The sequence below is a fragment of the Crinia signifera genome, chromosome 6 (assembly GCF_055691185.1).
Source record: "Crinia signifera chromosome 6, ASM5569118v1, whole genome shotgun sequence".
Classification (NCBI taxonomy): Eukaryota; Metazoa; Chordata; class Amphibia; order Anura; family Myobatrachidae; genus Crinia; species Crinia signifera.
In genome coordinates this window covers 19,565,487-19,578,774 of record NC_139222.1, presented here as the reverse complement: position 1 = coordinate 19,578,774, position 13,288 = coordinate 19,565,487, and the positions used below count along the sequence as shown (strand labels likewise).

General features: G+C 42.5%; 2 protein-coding genes and 1 pseudogene across 5 annotated transcripts in view; 1 reads left to right on the top strand and 2 right to left on the bottom strand.

Moving 5' to 3' along the window:
- LOC146010042 (uncharacterized) overlaps window positions 1-13,288 on the top strand; it is a 224,068-nt gene that overhangs the window by 73,381 nt on the left and 137,399 nt on the right. The window lies entirely within an intron of this gene.
- LOC146010053 (uncharacterized) overlaps window positions 1-13,288 on the bottom strand; it is a 173,072-nt gene that overhangs the window by 113,521 nt on the left and 46,263 nt on the right. The gene's annotated exons all lie outside the window — the stretch shown is intronic.
- Window positions 11,617-11,734, bottom strand: LOC146011746 (5S ribosomal RNA; annotated as a pseudogene).

Below are 13,288 nucleotides of genomic sequence, written 5' to 3'. Positions count from 1 at the left end.
ATATGGGGCGATAATTTTGACAGGAGGAAGGGTCTTTCCCTGGTTTAGGAATGGTAACAATTTGAGCCACCAGCATTTCCGCTGGGATATTACCGTTAGTTGCAATCTCGTTAAATACCTCCAGAAGAGTGGGGGCGAGTAGGGTTTGGAATAGGGCGTAAAAATCATTGGTGAATCCATCTGGGCCTGGGGCCTTGTTTCTGGGAAGCGATTTAATGGTCTCTTCGATTTCGGATAATGTCCATCGGGCATTTAGAGTCTCTAACTGATCATCTGTTATAGAGGGAAGGTTCAGGTCGGCTAGAAAGGAATTAATAGTAAAAAGGGTGGGTTGAGGAGTGGTGGTGTCTGTAGAGAGATTGTAGAGTTGAGAATAGAAGGAAGCAAATTGGTTAGAAATGTCAGAGGGGTTAGAGAGTTTCTTGTTAGTAGGTGTTTTGATGTATTGTATACTGTTTCGAGTTTGTTGGGTGCGTAATTTGCGGGCTAACATTTTCCCAGCTCTGTTTCCTACTAGATAGAACTTCTGTCTGAGTCTGTTCAGGGCGGCCTGTGCTCGTGTAAGAAGGAGTTTATTAAGTTGGGCTCTAGTCTCAGTAAATTGTCTTCTGAGCTGTTTAGAGGGTTTTTTTTTATTCAGGTTTTCTAGGTCTTTTATGGAGGACTCAAGATCTGCAACTTTTTGTTGATGTGCTTTCTTTAGTCTAGAACTTGCCTGCATGGCAACACCCCTAGTAACCGCCTTCATCGCACACCAATGATTTAGTATAGAGGTGTCGTGGGGGGTGTTGAATTGTTGGAATTGTATCAGAGTCTTCTATCAGTTTCTTAGACGTCGGGTCGGTCAGTAAATGAGGGGGTAGTCTCCAGGGACGGTTGTAGGGAGGGTAATTCAAGAAATTCCAACGAATAGTGATCGGGGCACGGTCCGACCAAGTAATGGGGAGAATATCACTGGTTTTGGCCTGTTGGAGTGTCCATTTATCAGATAAGATATAATCACTACGGGAATAGGAATTATGTACTGGGGAATGGTACGTGTATTCCCTCCCAGAGGGGTTGTGTACCCGCCAAATGTCATATATATATCAAATTTCGTAAGTAGATTACGGAATCCTAATGAAGTAGATTTGAGATGAGAGGACATGGTTTAGGGGGAGTTAAGAGATTTATCCATTTTAGGGTCTAGCACTAAGTTGAAATCACCCAGAAGAAGGAGTTGGCCTCTACGGACTTTCTGGACTTCATTAAAGAGTTTACGAAGAAAGGGCAACTGATTAGAGTTTGGGGCATAAACGGAGACTAAGGTAACTTCTCTATCGTCAAGGGATCCCGTTAGGATAAGGTAGCGACCATTTTTATCTGCCACTTGGGAATGTAGTGAAAAAGTCAGAGACGCATTAAATAATATTACCACTCCGTTCCTTTTAAAGGGGCCGTTGGCAAAGAAACCAACCGGGTATTGCTTATCTTTAAGTAAGGGAGGTTTTAAAGAAGAAAAATGGGTCTCCTGAAGGGCGACAATACCTGCTCTCTGTTTTGCAAAGAAGTTCAATGCTAATCGCCTTTTGTTGGGGGAATTCAGCCCTTTCACATTAAGAGAAAGTACCTGAGTCATTGGGAGATCGGGACAGTGCTATGGAAAGAGATGTTAAAACCAGGTAGTACTTGGGGGCTGAATGAGCGTCATATTGTAACACTAAGCTGCCTAAGGTGACCAGTGACCAAAGGGAGGGTAATAAGAGGGATAGAATCAGGGGGGGTGAAAAAACCCAAAACATCCCAGTGTATCGGGACGGAGTGACTACTGCAGGGGGAGGGGTAACTTGCAGTAGTGCTAAAGAGGGGGGTGGTTTGTGGTATAGCGCCACCACCCATGGGACGTATAGTAAGCTAACAAGAATTAGGATACATAAACATACCATAATATAGCCTATAGAGAGCATAATAAAAAACACTACAGAGAAAAAGAAAAAATTCAAGAGCTATTCAACATGTAAACATGGTCTACAATATAGTATTAAAGGCCTCCAGCCAACCGAGCTGGAAATACCATTCACTTACGTAGCCCAAAGATCCCAGCGAGGGGATCTGCACCACCAGGAGAACGTCCCAGCAATTTATAGTCCAACATAGGTGCAATAAGACAACATTAATCAGAGGGACAGCTCAAGTGACCGCCCATTCTGGCTGAACTGGATGCTCCTTTTTTACTCCAGTTGGGGGGTCCACCGAGACGTCCCAATCTAGAAGGAGCCTTACTCCCTTGTCCGGCGAGGTGACTGTATGGGTCAATCCATCGTGGGAGATAATTAGCTTGACAGGGAAACCCCATTTGTATGGGATTTCTTGAGATCGTAGAGCTGATGTAATGGGAAATAAGGCCCTTCTCTTGGCGAGCGTGAGAGCGGAGAAATCTGGAAATAGTTGAAGACCTCCAAGAGTGTCCGATCCAGCTGCTTCCCTTGCTGCCTTCAAGATGCGTTCCTTCGTTGTGAAAAAGTGCACCCTGAGGAGGGTGTCTCTGGGAAGTGAGGAAGCGATAGAGCGGGGTCTTGGCAGTCGATGGATTCTATCGATCATAAGATCTCTACGTTCCAAGTCGGGTAGGAGTCTGTGGAATAGTGAGAGAGCATAACCCTCCAGCTCAGCGTTCGTCACCGAGTCGGGGATCCCACGGATCTTAATATTATTTCGCCTGGAGCGGTCCTCCATGTCTGCCATCTTGTCTTTGAAAGCATCAAGGTCACTTTGTTGTTGATCGTGAGCCGTGATGAGATCATTATGGGAGGAGACAAGCTCTTCCAGCTTTTTTTCCAGGTGATCAGTGCGCTCTCCAATGGCTCTCACATCTGATTTGACCTCAAGGAGTGCAGACGTGAAGTCCTGTGACAGTTCAGATTTGAGGGTAGCCAGTGCTTGGTAGAGTGTTTTCACGGTGAGGGGGGCATCTGACTCAGGATCAAACCCTGAGGTTGATGGGGAGGGATGGAGGGCAGTTGTCTTGGACGGCTGGCTTGGCGAATTCTCTGACACAGCATTGGACACAGTGGGAGGTTTCTGAGTAGGGAAGGACACTCTAGGGGGGAGGACCCCTCTGGGTTTCTTGGGTGGCATGGTCGTGTCTCACACACTTAAGCTGGTGTTGAATAGGGTGGGAGGGCCGAAGGCTGAGGCACAGTATATATTGAATTAAAGGTATCCTATATGCATCATACCCATGGGTGGTGGGAGGACTTCATCTAGGCTACATTGCCGGGACTATGATGATGACAGAGGTTGTATTTAACAGGAGGATTTCAGATGGGGGTTCTGCAATTAGGATGGCCTCTGGGTGCGCTGGAAGATACAAGATAGTTATTTATTTTTTTATTATTTATTTATTATTATTTTTTTTTTTATATAAATTTATTTCGTTTTTAGGTTATTTTGCAGGGCCAGTGATTGTCTAGGAGGCTGTGCAGCTGTGGGCCACCAAGGCTTGCTGGGTCTGTAGGCAGCAGCAACAGTACAGGAGGTGGTGGATAGTGAGGGGAGAGAGTAAGGGATTATAACCACCAAAAAGATGGCCGCTGTCCTTTCAATGAAGCAGGGGAGCCTGTCTCCCTCACCTGGTGCAGCGCTGCTGTAGGATGATGGTCCCTGAGCCTGGAGAGGGCTCCTTCGGCTGTGTGGGGAGTTGAGGACTGTACCTGGGTACCAGGGCGGGTAGGTTGGTCCACGCTCCACGCCACGGAGCTCCGATCGCGGCTGGGCTCTCCAGGCGAGCCCCCGGCTCCGGCTGTGGTGCAGGCCCTCGGGAGCGATCAGCGCCTCCCGGACAGCGCCAGCAACAGCCGCAGAAGGCGCCGTCAGCGTGTGTCAACGTCCTGGCAGCTTCGTGGGTCAGCGGTGGCAGAGGCTGCTCCGGCCCGCCGGTTGGTCGCCGCGGGGGAGCACCAAAATCGAGGCCCCGGCCTCAGCACGATGGGAAGGCCGCAACCCGCAGAAACGCCGCCAAGCGCTCCCCAGCTCCGCAGCGCAAACCCACCGGCACAGGGGTGCAGATAGGAGGATGGTGTGCGGGTAAGGGTGGCAGGGATGGGGATTAAGGTAGGGGAATTGGGCGATTTAGAGGGTTTAGATAAGGAGCTCATTTGAATTGCGTCCTCTCTCGAGTCCCGTCAGGCCACGCCCCAGAGTTTGATGTCTTTATAGACTTTGAAAAATTTATTCGCAAACTCACCCTGAAACGTATTTTTTTTTTAAGAAGAAGAAGAAGAAAAAGCTAAAGATGTCGCAATACTGGAAACTATCGCACAAGAAGTTCCCTCAGTTTCCCTTTTTAATAAGAAATCCACTTTTTATCATGAGATATAAAAAAGGTTGCTTCGTAGAGACCTTTGAAAAATTGGTAAAGGAGGACCTTGATAGATTAGAGATTAAGCCGATAAAAAATCAAAATGTTACCAGGAAAGAAAGGGCGGCCATAAAAAGTCTACAGGATAACAAAGAACTGAAACCTGCCGACAAAGGCGGAGGAATCGTTTTCCTTGATACTGACATATATAATGGGGAGATTATTAGGCAATTATCAGACCAGGGGACATATAAAAAAAACTTAAAACAAATCCAATTGCCAATATAAGCAAAAAATTTGAGGGTTTTTTGAAACTTTATACTGGGAAGGGGGTCATTACGGAAAGTGAGAGAGATTACATCCTTATAGACAAACCATCGATCCCTGTAATCTACGTACTTCCCAAAGTACATAAAAATGCCATTAACCCCCAGGTAGGCCCATTGTGGCCGGGAAGGGTTCAATCTTGTCAAATTTGTCTCATTATATAGACAATTTTTTGCAACCATTGGTGTTAAAAACAAAATCTTATCTAAAGGATACCCTTGCTGTTTTGGATATTTTTGAAAAGGTCGAATGGAGTGACAGCAGAATTTTGGTGATGTCTGACATCACTTCATTATATACAATTATTGACCATACATTAGGGATAAGAGCCATTAAATATTTTTTGGACTTGGAGGATATGTCTGATAATAACAAGAACTTTATTATAGAGGGGATCTCTTTAATCTTGACCAATGATTATTTTTGGTTTCAGAATGATTTCAATCTCCAATTGGTGGGGACCGCCATGGGCACCAAGCAACGCCAATTTATTTATGGCGTGGTGGGAGGCCCACTCCGTTTGGAGTGGGCATACCTTTGGTGCTAGTCTGGTGCTCTGGCGGAGATATATTGACGATATTGTCTTTGTATGGGATGGATCGGAGGCGGAGTTGGGTAATTTCTGCACACACTTGAATGAGAACAATTGTAATATCAAGTTAACAACTAATGTCAGCCTTAAGACAGTGGATTTCCTGGATCTTACGATCTACATAGAGGATAACACTGTTAGAACCACCAACTTTGTTAAACCTATGGATTGTAACTCATTTATAGGAGCAACAAGTAACCATCACAGGAATTGGATCCATAGTGTGCCAAATAGTCAATTTCAAAGAATAAGCAGAAATTGATCCCAATTATCCACCTATGATTCCCATGCCTAATGGTTGGAGACCCAATTTTTGGGAAGAGGATATAATAAAGAGAATATCCAACTAGCCAAGGATAAGGGCAGACAGTTACTGCTGAATAGACATATGGGTAAAAAACATAACAAACCCCCACAGAAACAAAAACAGGGTGTCACTTTTATCACTCAATATAGTAGTCAATATAAGAATATTGAACGAATTATTAGTGATCATTGGAAAGTGCTAACTAATGACCCTTTACTCCAAAACCACATTGAATCTCGTCCAAACTTTGTATATAGAAGGGCGAAGAATTTGAAGGATGTCTTAATAAGTAGTGCCATTAACGCACCTACCCCATACAATTATATTAAATCTAAAGGGTTCTTTAGGTGTGGTTTGTGCAGCATGTGTCGTGCATGTAGTGGCTCAATAATAACTGCGGTACAAGAATATTGTTCCACACATACTAAAAAAACATACCACATTGAGGACTTTATATCTGGTAATACAAAAAATTGCATTTACATCCTCCAATGTAAATGCAACAAACAATATGTGGGAAAGACATCTAGAGCCCCGAAAATTAGATGGGCATGTAAGACATATAAAAAAAGGCACAGAGGGCCAAAATGTGGCAGAACATTTAAAAAAATTCCATAACTCCAGTATTGACCATCTGGTTGGGTTTTGTGGTATTAAAGTTGTCAAACCTCATTGGAGGAACAATGATATTGAGCGCACTTTGTCACAAATTGAAATGAAAACTATATACGAGTTGAAAACCCTAGTACCCTCTGGGCTCAATGCTCAATTTGAGAGTAAATGTTTTTTATGAAGCCTCTTAATCACTTGCTGTATCTATGTGGACATATCTCTTTACATTTTTCAAGCATCTTAGTTATGTGATTCTTTTTGTCAAATATAGGAGCCCAAAATGATATTCTTAACGTTATGTATTTCTTTGTTTTTTCCGGTACCCAATACATATTTATGTAGGATTTCATACTTTTATATTTACCATAATAAAACCATAATAATACACCTGTTATGATTGCAACAAAGCCAGAAATACTAAAACATCGGCGCTTCATAGGAGCGTGAAGGATAAAACATCATGGCCGGCTTTCGCAGATTGTGCGCTCCAAAAGAAGAAAGCTTGCGTTCCATAAAACCGGAAGTTCGGCTACACGCGACTTCCACGACCAGAACATATGGAGGACTTCCTCTTTCAGCTCTGTTTACAACAGCCGTGCGTCTCACACCGCTGTTCTTGCGGTTCAAGGGGGCGGAAGTTGGACGTAATTCCAACTCCTTCCTTGTGATTGTGGTCAGGTGACCGGACTCCGATGTTTACTCTGCTAATTGGATAATATGGATACCGGAGTATGCAATATTTAACCTGTTTTATGCATGTATTTATACATTTTTATATAAATGTTAAATATGTGTTTTCATTCTTTGTATATTTTAATCCCACTGCAGATTGTAAGTTTTAGGAATGCAATAATGTTTATATATGAACATCCATTACGGGTCTTACCAAGACCCTAGATTAATACAGGTATATATACTTGTTCATTACATCAAGCCTCCACACCTTGAAAAAGGGCTGTTCAAGCCCGAAAAGCGTTGGTGCTGTGGAGGTAGGCTGTCTCACGTTCCCGCTGTCTTGGACCTGTGTTTCCATCTCAGGAAACCCCCCCCCCACTGTTCATTCCGGGTGAGCGGTGGTGTGTGGTATACCAGACGTGGCCGTCAGACACCTTCCCTTCTTTGCTTTTTATCTGTTTTTATGTATGGAGAATTTTGTATCAGAATAAAAATCGCTGTTTATAAGAAAATCGTTTTGGACCTATTGGTTTTCCTTCTGGCTGTCCATGAGGATACCTTTAGACGAACATAGGGCATCGCCCACAGGTGAGATCTTGACTATAAGAGTGTGTTTGCATGAAGTTGAAAGAAGATAAAGATACCTTTACGTGCCTATAGGGCCTTCTAGTAAGGTCAGTCTTGTTAAATAATAACAAACAAGAAAACTCCACACTGCAAATTCTTGGAAGAATCGTCCATCATATGTATCTTTTAGAATAAGACAGCGCCGTGAATTTACCCACCTTCTTTTTGTGTATTGTGATAAAGTACACGGCACAGGTGCAACAATGCACAAAGATGGTAATACACATTATATGAATGTAACAATACACAAAGATGGTATATAACAATATACTCCTCAAAACCGCCGCACTGAGGAAGAAAACCTCTAGATGGTGAACTGCCTCTAAATGTGGGAATACACAACAATGCAGATGTAATATGCAAGTATGATAAAGAAGGGAAGGCTGCAGGTAAACCCCTGACTTATCTCGGAAGATGTTATGACCACAGATGGGGAATCCAGCAGCAGCAGCGTGGGCAGACGAACATACGGCTGGAGACTCAGACTGGAAGCCAGATCCAGGAACCAGGAACACAAAACTGGGACGAACACAACACTGGGACAAGCACAAGGCAGGATCCAGGACGCTCAGCAGGAGTGCTAGCTGGAGTTCACCGGGCTGTAGCAGGATACCATGAGGCTAGGACAAGGCTAGCAAGAACTAGGAAATAGGAGCTCAGACAAAACAGACTAGCACACAGGACTGGGAACTAGGAACTCAGGAACAAGGAGCTATAACTGGCAGGTTTGTACAGGTCAGAATGCCTTATGAAGGCCTCAGATAATCAACACACCTGTGACCTCCAGCCCAGCAAGGATAACAAGATAACACTTAATAAAAAAACAAAAACAAAATTATAATAGGGGTATGCTATAGACCACCAAATATAAACAAAAGGGAAGAGTCTCTTCTTTTAAACCAAATCAAACAAGCATCAAATCAGGGTCAGGTATTAATTATGGGAGATTTTAATTTACCCGACATTGGGAAAACGAAACCGGTAAATCAGCAAGAAGCAATGCGTTCTTAAGCTTACTTAAAGACCAGTTTATTACACAAATGGTAGAAACTCCAACTCATGATGAGGCACTCTTGGACTTAGTATTAACAAATAACACAGACTTAGTTTCAAACACAAAAGTAATTGAACAATTAGGGAACAGTGATCACAATATGGTTTCACTGGAAATCAGCTTCAGTAAATTACATCAAAAAGGATCTGCAAAAATACTAAACTTCAGAAAAGCGAACTTTGAATTATTCAGGGAAGCCCTAACAGGAATTGGGTGGGAAACGGTTATGGAGGGAAGAAATGCAGAGGAAATGTGGGATACTCTAAAAAAGGTGCTTGATTCACTAACTATTGAATACATTCCTAAAGTAACTAAGGGGTAAATTCAACAAAAAAAAAAAGACACCATGGTTGGACAAAAAAGTAAGGTCAGCTATTAACAATAAAACCAGAGCCTTTAAATTCTATAAAAATAACTTGAATGAGGAGGCGTTCGCAAAATACAAAGAATCAAACAAAACTTGTAAAGGGGTAATCAAATTAGCTAAAATATTATATGAAGAGTGCATAGCCACTGAAAGCAAAACCAACCCAAAGAAGTTTTTTAAATACATAAATAGTAAACGTTTAATTAAGGAAAACATAGGCCCACTAACTGATACTAGTGGAAAAAGTGTTACTGAGGACAAGGGAAAAGCAAAACTGTTAAATGAGTTCTTCTCATCAGTATTTACTAAGGGAGAGCAGACTGTGGAACGAACATTTACAACAAACTGGACAAATAAGCCAGATCTCATTGTGGATTTCATGCCGAAGGAAATAATGCTGAGGCTAAGCAAACTCAAAACAAATAAATCACCAGGGCCAGATGGGATTCATCCGAGGGTATTAATGGAATTAAGGGATGAACTAGCTACCCCCCTACATTATATCTTTAGCAAGTCACTATCGTCAGGTATAGTACCAAAAGATTGGAGAATAGCAGAGGTAGTGCCAATATTCAAAAAAGGAAAAAAGGAAGATCCCGCTAATTACAGACCCGTTAGTTTAACATCAATTGTGGGTAAACTATTTGAAGGATTTTTAAGGGATGGTATCCAGGAATATTTAGACCATCACCGTCTACTCAGTACTAACCAACATGGGTTCGTGAAAAATCGTTCATGCCAAACTAATCTACTAGGGTTCCATGAAGAGGTTAGCAAAAACCTCGATAATGGAAATGCTGTAGATGTGATTTTCCTAGATTTCGCTAAAGCATTTGATACTGTCCCACACAAGAGATTGATTAATAAAATGGAGAACCTAGGATTGGGTGAAAATATCTGCAGATGGGTAGGGAATTGGCTATGTAATAGAGAACAAAGAGTGGTTGTGAATGGTGACGTATCAGATATGATACCGTTACTAAGTGGAGTGCCCCAGGGTTCGGTTTTGGGGCCCATTTTGTTTAACATTTTTATTAACGATATTGGGATAGGGTTACTCAGCAATGTATCCATCTTTGCGGACGATACAAAACTTAGCAAAGTCATCAAATCACCAGAAGATGTCACCATGCTTCAAAATGATCTTGCAATTCTAGATGAGTGGGCAAAAAAATGGAAGATGAGGTTCAATGTAGATAAATGTAAGGTTATGCACCTTGGGAGACACAACCAGTGTGCAAGTTACAACCTTAGCGGAGAGGATCTGGGTAATTCCATACTTGAAAAGGATCTAGGAGTCCAAATAGACAGCAAACTGGGATGTAGTGCCCATTGTAATGTAGCTACAAAAAAGGCCAACAAAATTCTGGCATGTATTAAGAGGGGAATGGAAACTAGGGACTCGAGGGTAATTATGCCACTATATAAAGCATTGGTGAGACCTCACCTAGAGTACGGAGTACAGATCTGGGCCCCACAATATAAAAAGGACATCATAGAATTAGAAAAAGTCCAAAGGCGAGCAACAAAGCTTATTAGGGGAATGGAGAATTTAAGCTACGAGGAGAGATTAAGCAATTTGGGACTATTTACATTAGAAAAGAGACGTTTAAGGGGGACATGCTCAACATGTACAGGTATATCAAGGGCCAATATAAGGAACTGTCACACACCCTATTTTCTACTAGAAAGGAATCTAGGACGCGAGGGCATGAGTATAGATTAGAAGAAAAAAGATTTCATTCAGCTAGTGGAAAGAATTTCTTTACAGTCAGAACAGTCAAACTCTGGAACTCTCTTCCCAGAGAGGTGGTAACGGCTGGCTCATTAAATGCGTTCAAGGCAAAGTTGGACAAACATTTACTGGAGAAAAACATCCATGGGTACAAATAAGAAATATAATTTGTCTGTAAAATACCAGAACCTACCAAATCAGCAATGGATATCTATACCAGGTTGAACTAGATGGACGCAAGTCTTTTTTCAGCCTTACCTACTATGTAACTATGTAACTATGTGCAGTTAACATGGACATTGCATCGCATGCATCAGACTGCACTATAGATGGTACGCGATGCGATGCAATTTCACTACGCAGAATAGCACAATAAGCTATTTGCGTAGTGGGCGCCGTGCTAGGAAACAAGTACCGATTATATGGATGTGTCCCGAGTGGACAAAGGCAGAACACAGTGGGTTTTGGGCCACACTAATAAAAGATATGGTATAAAGTGAAGAAAAATGAGAGAATGGGTGAGAGTAAAATTTTACTTTTATTAAACCCTTTAATATACGTCCGATTTCAAGATTTAAAAAAATAAATTTTCTTCAAAATCAATTAATAATTAAATACACTTAATTACTTTGTCATAGCATGCAAATTGTATTCACATTTGTCATTTAGTAGACATCAAAGATACCATTGGTGAGGCGAAAATGATTTGCGCGGTAGTAACCAAAATGTTTAGTTAAATACAACAAGGCTAATGGCTTAATTCCATTCAACAATAAATCAGCAACAGTCAATCTGTAATAAATAATTCATGGATGCTGTACACCTATTGGTCTGGCGTTTGATATATTGTAAATAGTCACTTTTCCTATAATTGTCTCTTCAAATAACTGGAAGGAGATGCACAGGGAATTGGTCCAATGAGTTTGAAAATTATAGAGGAATGACTCCTTGAGGTCACCTGGTGCTTCTGCTGTCTGGGTACGAATACAGCACCGGATATTCCCAAAAGGTCTCCCAAGAGGTACTGATCTGGCCAGTCACTGCTTAGCTACTGAGTTCGGAATGGGATCAGGCGGCACAGTGATGTACGGCAGTATAACCTTGCAGATGAGAGAGCCCCAAAGTGGTACGGGGAGCCAGAGTGACACTTCTGCTGTTCCTTGGGTATATACCAATGGAATGAGAGAGTGCCAGATTCAAGTAGAGGATGATAGGTAGTAGGATCACTGGAGAAGAATAGTATTAGAGTATGTGCCCACTGTGTTGGTATTCGCTTGTGTATCTTGATTGCCAGCAATGGAAAATTACTGAGCATTCAAGCACATACAGGGGTCAAGAGAATTTGTTAATGGGTTAAGGTATTGCAGCTGTCTGACAGCAGTTGGCTCCCGGTAACTCCACAGCGCATGCAGCGTGAGGACTCCGAGTACGCTGACTGGCAGCGATGTAAGAAGGATTTTTCCCTGCACCCAATTACTGTTTATTTAGAGTACCTCAATCACGCTTGTGGGGTAGAAAATATCAGTGTACAACTCACTGCATTAATGTCAATGTGAAGTGCTTCCTCTTTGTTTCAGGGAGGGAATGCTTTCTTTTCTTTTCACCTCTCCGACATCTCCTGTGTTTGATTAAATTTGTATATTAGCCACTTCTCTTATTTCTACATTTTTTCCTTATCTCTCTCCATATTCCGCACTGAGTTTTATAGAGCGGATGGAGCATCTCTCCGAATATATTTGTATGCAGTAATAGTAACTCTTCTGTAGCCGTCTCTGCACAAACTCTCCTGTAGCCGTCTCTGCACAAACTCTTCTGTAGCCGTCTCTGCACAAACTCTTCTGTAGCCGTCTCTGCACAAACTCTTCTGTAGCCGTCTCTGCACAAACTCTTCTGTAGCCGTCTCTGCACAAACTCTTCTGTAGCCGTCTCTGCACAAACTCTTCTGTAGCCGTCTCTGCACAAACTCCTCTGTAGCCGTCTCTGCACAAACTCTTCTGTAGCCGTCTCTGCACAAACTCTCCTGTAGCCGTCTCTGCACAAACTCTCCTGTAGCCGTCTCTGCACAAACTCTTCTGTAGCCGTCTCTGCACAAACTCTCCTGTAGCCGTCTCTGCACAAACTCTTCTGTAGTGAGAAATTAGATGTTAACCGCTAGCAGAGATTGGTGAGTGATTCCCGAGGACACCCAAAAACTCCTCCTTCCGACAACGAAGCAAAAATCGTACACTATGAGGGCATGTATTTACTCAATCACGTACTGTATCTCGACAGCCGTGCGGACCAGATTCGCACAGTGCAGAAAGACTAATTCTCTCTCTGTACCCTATAATGGTTACGCCAATTGCTAATGTAGTCTCGTACATTTTACGTAAGTACCGTATAACGTCCAAGGGCCCAACGTGAGAACGTTTTCACGTTGCTTCACCACACATGCGTCCCTTACGTTATACGCTGCAGACATTTCACGTTACTGTATGGGCCCAAGCCTAATGCCACGTGGCAGTGCCTTTAGCCTAACAGTAACCAACAATACAATATACAGTGTTACACAGAAAATCCTCTATGCACTACACCTAAATCTGTCTCCAGTGGTTGCCAGAGTTTGCTTTTACTAACAGGCCTTTGCCTACATGTGTGTGAAAATATCACTAAT